Below are 7,725 nucleotides of genomic sequence, written 5' to 3'. Positions count from 1 at the left end.
AAAACGAATAACGAATTCATCCGAATAGCAGAAAAAATATTCGCCCAGACATAATCAAGTGTTTACAGCTAAATTATAAAGCCCTTAAAGCACGTATAATATGTGTGTTCAGTGAATGAGTGTAATCTATAAAATTACATGAATGAATGACATTTTCTGCGCGTCCCTTATTTAGAAACTCGAGATGTTTTGGAATTAGTTTTTAAAACGCTCCTAATATCAAGCTTCTTTTAATCCAACTGTAAAAAATTACCATTTTAGTTTTTTTGTTTTATTTAATTACACAAGACCAGAAAACCTTGATAAAATGCTGCACTCTGATAATAAAATATTCGTTAATAACGCCGTGTCTCCGTGACTTCGGTCACAGATGATCTTTTAATTACTTCAAGTTAAAGCCAGCTTCATTGTCAATCTAGGTGAATATAAAATAAACAAGTAAATAGATAAAAATATGAAAATGTAACATTTTCAAAGCAAAATGTATACTGAAGATTATTATGACATGAATTGCAATTAACATAAAAAAGTTAGTAAATAACAGCTGAAACATTTGAATTACATCTTTCTAATTACCTTGTTTAAAATAATTTTGCTTGTTTTGAACTAAGTCAAAACTGACTTTTAAATAATAGAGCATACTGTTATTTGAAATTATAAACGAATATCTGATTATTTATTAATTTAGATGAAGATTAATGAGAAAGTTTTTTTTTAAACAGTTCGTTCTGTTCGCGCAAACGCTGTAGGCTATGGACATATTTAATAATGAGCTTAACAAGTTTTTTGTAATGCTTAATATGCTTTCGTAAATTCTTGCCAAAACAGATGTTTTTTTTACTATTCTGTCAGTGCAGGTACTTGCGTGTCTGTGCGTTGCGTTTCGGATCTGTCAGTCAGCGCGAGTCTTGTTGATCTTAATAACTTTTTAACATAAATCAGTCCCGAACTTTATCTCTCTTAAAAACTTTTTAAACATCAAGCAAGTCCTGCATTTTATTTTCAAATTCCTGCATGTTTTTAAACCGAAACCAAGATGTCAGACATGACATGCATCTTAGTATTAATCATTTCACTCTCAGAAAACGTATTAGATGTTTAATTAATAGAGTATTTGAAAACATCCCACTCATTTAGACAGAATGGGTCATATATGTAATGTGCTGAAAGACACAATAAACGCTTAAAGCGCTCTCAAGTTCAACGCACATAGGCACAAGCTGTATGAGGGTTTGAAAATTAGAAGTTTGTTTTCCATGCCTATTATTAATGAGAATCAAGTTATTTGTCTTTTTGATAAAAAATGTGTAATATTATTTTTAATAAATATTTACAGTTATTTAAGTTATAATTATAATAAAATCAAAAATTCATTTAAAATTTTAAAAAATATTTAATGCTAACTTTACTTACAAATTCAGAAAATATTTTTTACAGTGTATAAATAAAACGACATGAAGGAAGTTCATTCCAAAATGCGTCTAGTAGCAGCTACCAGTGACACAGAAAGTCAAGAAATTAAAAACCACCCACCCCCAGGTCTGCCAATTCTTTGCCAACCCCCAATTCTAATCGCCTCTCAGCGAGCGAATCAAAAGAAAACCGGTTTTTCAAGTTTTGACCAGCGTGTGGCGTTTTAATTCCCAACCTTGCAGTTCCTTTGTTTAAACGCAAATCTAGGCCTACTACGCTGTAAGTTATTTTAAATGAATTTTTATAACTAAAATTAAGTGGATATCGGGTAACTTAATTTGACATATGTCAGTTCACACGCCAAACCAAGCTTTTTTTTACGCTGAGAAGTAAAATAGAAGTTTTCCTGCTATACAATTAATAAAGGAGGTGCTGGTATACACAGAGAATTCCTGTCGAGTTTAGCAGCACGGTTTTTAGGTGTGGTCAACTTTACGCAGCGCCGCAAGAGCAGACAAGCAGATGACATCAGAGTACCGCGAGAAATAAGGCGGAGGAGGTTGGTTTCAATCGCTCTCGCGGTACTCTGATGTCATCCACTCATGTTTGAGTCTGTATCAGATAAAAATACAGATTTTGAGGAACAAGTTATTGTTTGGAGATTGTCAATGGACGTTTCTTAGTGGTAAGTTTGTTTTTCAGTATGGACCAAAACGCCAAATGCATAAAATAAAAATGTAGTAATATTGTAATGTCTTGGCATGATATGTTTTCTAAAATGTTTAAAAATGAACAAATCAGTTGTGCGAAACTACACAGATATATTTTTTAATGAAACATATTCAGTGGTTTCAGTGCCTCAAGGTGGGGTTGAACCGCTGGTTCAGTTTACCCCATCTGGTTCACTTTGCCCCACAGCCACCATTTTGGGAAAACTGCCTAGCTTAGTAATTCAGGCTAATCTTTAGCTAAATCATTCGCCTATCACCAATATTTATGGTATTTTTAGACCTGAATAAATCTACTTTGACATAACAACCTGGTATGTATACATTTTACTTTGATAGGATAGGATTTTTTTTGTAAAAAAAAACTCATAACTCTTTAATCCTGTACTTTGTATTAAGAAACGGCTATTGTTTACAGAAGCCGGAGCGCGAGCTACAAACTACAGAGCGAGTGCGCGGGTGCACAATGGTGAAAGAGCAACACACGATGTAAATAACTAAACCAGTGCTCGCAGTACAGACACTTTATATTTTAGCGTACTGCGTACCTTCACTTCCTTTTGCGTGTCACCACTTCTCATGTTGCTGGTACTCTGCCTTAAAGAGTCAAAGGGCGTTTCTTTGTAGCGCTGCACAGACAGTTTGGCACCGAAGACATCAAAGTACCGCGAGAGCAAGTCGAAATGTTACAAAATGGTCCGACTTTACCTTTGCTCTCGCGGTACTCTGATGTCAAACGCCGACCAGTCAGCGCCCCACCATTTAAAGACGATCACAAAAAGCGTCAAGGTCTGGGCCCGGTTTCCCAAAAAGCACTTATGAATGAACGATTACTCCAGAGCACTCGTAGATCTACGATGATTTTCAAGTGCAACTTAAGTTACGAAGCTTTTGGGAAACAGCCCGTAATTCTAAGATGATTCGTACGATCGTTTTTACGATCTACTTAGCCTTACGATGCTTTTGGGAAACCCGGCCATGGTCATGACTTGCACATTGTGTGTTGCTTTAGTTTACTATAAAGTGCTCATTTGGTTTGGTGTATTTTGAGTGTGGCAGTCATTCTATTAGCCCCAATCAATCACAAATCATCGCTTCTCCTATTTCTTAGTAGGTGAACTTCTAATCTGCTGTCATCTGCAGTTATATTTACAGAGACCAGTATTCATTAGATTTTAAGAACTTTTTTTTGCCACTTTTAAAACTGTAAAACTAAATAAAAAATATCATATGATATGCCGAATGAGCATATAAACATATGTTTTCTTGTTCGCTCCACGGGTTTAAACGCCGTTTTTTTCCTAAAGATTAATATTAAAACTTTATTGGTGGTGGTTGAGAATAATTTATATGGCAAAATAATTTTAGCGCAATATAAGTGTATCATATTGTTATTCTTTATAAGAGTATACTCATATATTTTTACAACACTTTTAACTTTAAAACATACATATAAAGATGCTTAGTACAATAGCTTTGCTTCTGACAACAAGTTTCTGTAATAAATCAGTAAATCAATCATAAAATGTTTTGACAGTGCCGAATAAAATTCTTGTCAATTCAAACAAAGCTGAAAGGTGTATAAAACCGCTTGAATTAACAATATCTGAACTGTCCTCTTTTGCATACCTCTACTTTTCTCATGTCTTTCTTTATACCACATTTATCTCTTTAAAATATTGCTACTTTTAGAAATAATATGTTTGCATTTTTTTGTATACTGCACACTTTATATTTTACCAAACCCTGTTGCTGAAGGAGACGGACCGGAGCTCCGGCAAGGTGTGTTGTGGACCCGAGGAGGCGGAGCTGTGCTCCGGCCCAATTTAACCTATCTTTCTGGTACTTCCACTAACTGATGTATCCGTACTCCTTTGCTGTCTGCCTGGTATGATTTTATTGGTCATCTAGGAATAATTTTCACTTTATTTTACCTAATGGGGCGCAGCGCAAACCCGTTGGCCTGTGACATCACACTACCGCGAGATCTATTCAAAAGCATACTGTAGGCCTGCTGTCTCGCGGTGCTAAGACGTCACATGCCGTCCGATCGGTCTGTGTGGCGCCACAACATCGTCAAACGAGCGCTGAGCATTGAGTCAAATAAGACAAGCGTCAGAAAATTACCGAGGTCCGGACGGCCATGCCCTTTGTTTTGCCTCAAAATGCAGACAAATAATGTTTTTAGTAAGGCATGTTTGTTAAAACTAATTTTATATTCTATTTAAACTAAGGCTTAGTCCTGGCTTATGCTTATAAAAAAACCCTCCTACAGCTCCTGAGGGGGTGCTCTCACTATTCACATGTAAATAAAATGGTTAGAAACCGGTTTTTCTGGTTCTCATTGCAGGACTGTGCGGGGGGAGGGCATTTCGCGCCGCTATAGTAATTTCATATGCCGATTGGATCGCGCAGTTCGGCAGAAAGTCAAACACACCAAATATATAGCCTAATATGTATATGCATTTCAACCCGCTAAAGTAGCAATTGTAGCATGCTAATGGAGCGGCGCGGCCGTGTGATTTTTTTGTGAAATGGGTCAGTTGCTGCTGATTCTTGCCATAGCTCCGTTGCCCAAATGCGCACGCATACGGTGCCATGTCATCACTGTGTCTATTAAGTTATAAGATAAAGTCCAAATGAAACCGAGATGACCAATAAAATCAAACCAGTCAGACAGAGGTGCAACACAGAGGTCAGATGCGCAGTTAGTGGTAGTGCAAGAAAGATGTAGCCTAAGTAATCAAACACTGACTATTATATACAGCAGTTTAATGACGAGAAATGTGAAACCGCAGTGACTGTCAAGGTGACAGGACAAGAAACATTACTGCAGCTGAGCACATATGGGTGTCCAGATTTAATGCGCTGCTTTCACTCCCTCCAGTAATTCACTTTCCGTTATTCAGCGTGTTTATTAACAAAATTCAACGCCAACCTTTAATTCTTGAAGATTTGTTTTTTTTACTGTATATTGATTAGATTCACTGTGTTGTACTGGACTGCTGCTAAGCTTGAACTTGAAAACGATGCATCACGTGCGCGGTACAACGCTTCATCCACCCGTAGTGCGCGTGCACGGAGTTTAAATGTTCATATTTTGGCTTGAACATTTTATTGCATTTAGTCCTAAGGCCTACCCGTTGAAGTCATTAAAGTTAATTAAATAACAAAAGAAGAGAAAGTGTGCAGCAGTGTGCCCAGGATGGTAAAATAATTATTACAATGTATTCCTAATGACCAACAAAAGTTTTCTGCATACTAATATGGTTTGAAATCTATAGGTATTTGATTCTTTGGTTTTCTGATTTATTAAAATTCATATATGTAGAGCAGGGAAATAAGAAGTTTTTTTTTCCTGGGGTGCATGCCCTAGAAAATACTTATGGACCTCGGTATTTATAAAATCATGCAACGCGGCGTGTTTGTCTTTACATACACATGTTATTTATTATTTTAAACACACATTTCACAAAGTATATATTGTAAGTGTAAATATTCATAAACTCAACACTTCCGAGGCGTTTTTCTAAAAAATAATGTTTAAACTTTATTGGTGGTGGTTGAGAATAATTCCTCTTTCCATATGTAACGCATTTTAGCGCAATATAAATGTATCATATTTTTATTCTTAATATATAAGAATACTAATATATTTTTTACAACATTTATAACATATATATATATTTATATATATAGAGATGCTTAGTACAATAGCTTTGCTTCATAGAAGTTTCTGTAATAAATCATTAAATCAATCACAAAACGTGTTGACAGTGGCAAATAAAATGCTTGTTAATTTAAACAAGGCAGAAAGGTGTATAAAACCGCTTTAATTAACAATATCTGAACTGTGCTCTTTTGCACACTTCTAATTTTCTCATGTCATAATTTATAATTATTCATTAGATTTAATATAAATACGTTTTGAAAAGTGTTGAATGCGAACGTGTAAGATATCTGAAAGGCGACGCAGCGTGTTTGTCTCTACAGCCACATGTTATAAAATTGATTATTTTACACACACATTTCACAAAGTACATATTGTAAGTGTAAATATTCATAAACTCAATATTTCGGAGGTGTTTTTCGTCCGCAAAAGGCACAGTTTCTCTGTTCGCTATTTTATTAGATGTAGCCTACGTCTTAATAATAACATAAAAATATCTGTTCTGAGAAGAATTCCTCTTTCCATATGTAAAGCATTTTAGCGCAGTATAAATGTATCATATTGTTATTCTTAAAATATAAGAATACTACTATATTTTTACAACATTTTAAACTTTAAAACATGTCTTTTTATGCCACATTAATCTCTTTAAAATATTGATACTTTTTGTAAAACTGACAATTATAAATATTATGAACAAACAATGAAACGGTGTCAAAATTCGACAACACAAATAATTAAGATATTCATTGTAAATAGAGTCGCGTTTATTAGGCTCACACTAAATTATCTGTTGCACTTACTATAAATGCGCATTGCACGTACAGTCATCTTAATATTTGTATGCGCTGTTATGCTGGCAAGAAGGGGTTGACATATCACTTTGCTGTTTTCAATGTAAAATATTCAGCAATGCCCTTATTAACTTCTGGAAACAACGGCAATGACAATGTTTTTATGCGCCACCTGGTGGATATTCTTTGAAGCGAAACACATTAAAGGAAAGGGAAAAGTAGCCCCCCCGAAAGCACTTGCAGAATGCTGCGGGACTCTGCGAGACGAATTGGCGAATGCCGCGGGAGAAAACGCGCGTTTTTAAAGGCCACATCTGTATCTGCCATCATGGATCCAGTGCCATCATTGCCACACCTGGCCCATACTTGGCTGACATGTTGCATGCTGTTGCCGGCAGCACGCCAGCAGTGCCATCATGAGGCCACATTCGGGCCGAGTCCGTCTGCTATCTGGGTAGATGCACACTACATTTGGCTGAGAAACATAGATTAGGTCCCTTAAGGCCAAATTTACTAACAGCTTGCGGCAGCAAACCATAATTTTGGCTTTAAATAACAACTGTCGGGATTTACTAAAGACGCGCAGTGGATAATTTGTGCGAAAAGGTGTTATCTAATGATTTTCGCGACTGACCTTATTGCATATGCATTTTTAGGAGTTTTCCTTTCAGGACCAAAATTTATGGGAGGAGATTACATAAATAATTCACACAACGTGATTTACTAATGTTTAAGTGTGTAAATAAATCACAGGTATTTGCGCAAATATTTAATGCTGAAAAAAGCATGTCTTAAAAACTTTGCATTAGAAATGGCTGCAATTGTTGGTGCTAGGAGGAGACATTGCAGAGATCAGAGAGTCATGGTAGAAAGCAGAGGATTGTATCAATTTTTTTGGGAATGCCAGAACAACAAATCTAAAAATATCGTTTGCCAAGCCATGTTATTTTAAGTTTGCTGGAAGAAATAAAGATGATCTGGAGCCCTCAACTAGGAGTCATGCAATAACAGGTGTTTCAAAGTTTTAAACTTCTTGCAACACTTCAGTTTTTGTTCTCCGATTCTTTTCAGTGTACTGTGGCTTCGTTAGCTGGAATTTCACAGTCAGCATTTTCACCTG

Source organism: Misgurnus anguillicaudatus, chromosome 21 (assembly GCF_027580225.2).
Source record: "Misgurnus anguillicaudatus chromosome 21, ASM2758022v2, whole genome shotgun sequence".
Taxonomy (NCBI): Eukaryota; Metazoa; Chordata; class Actinopteri; order Cypriniformes; family Cobitidae; genus Misgurnus; species Misgurnus anguillicaudatus.
Note: the sequence above shows the minus strand (reverse complement) of the source record.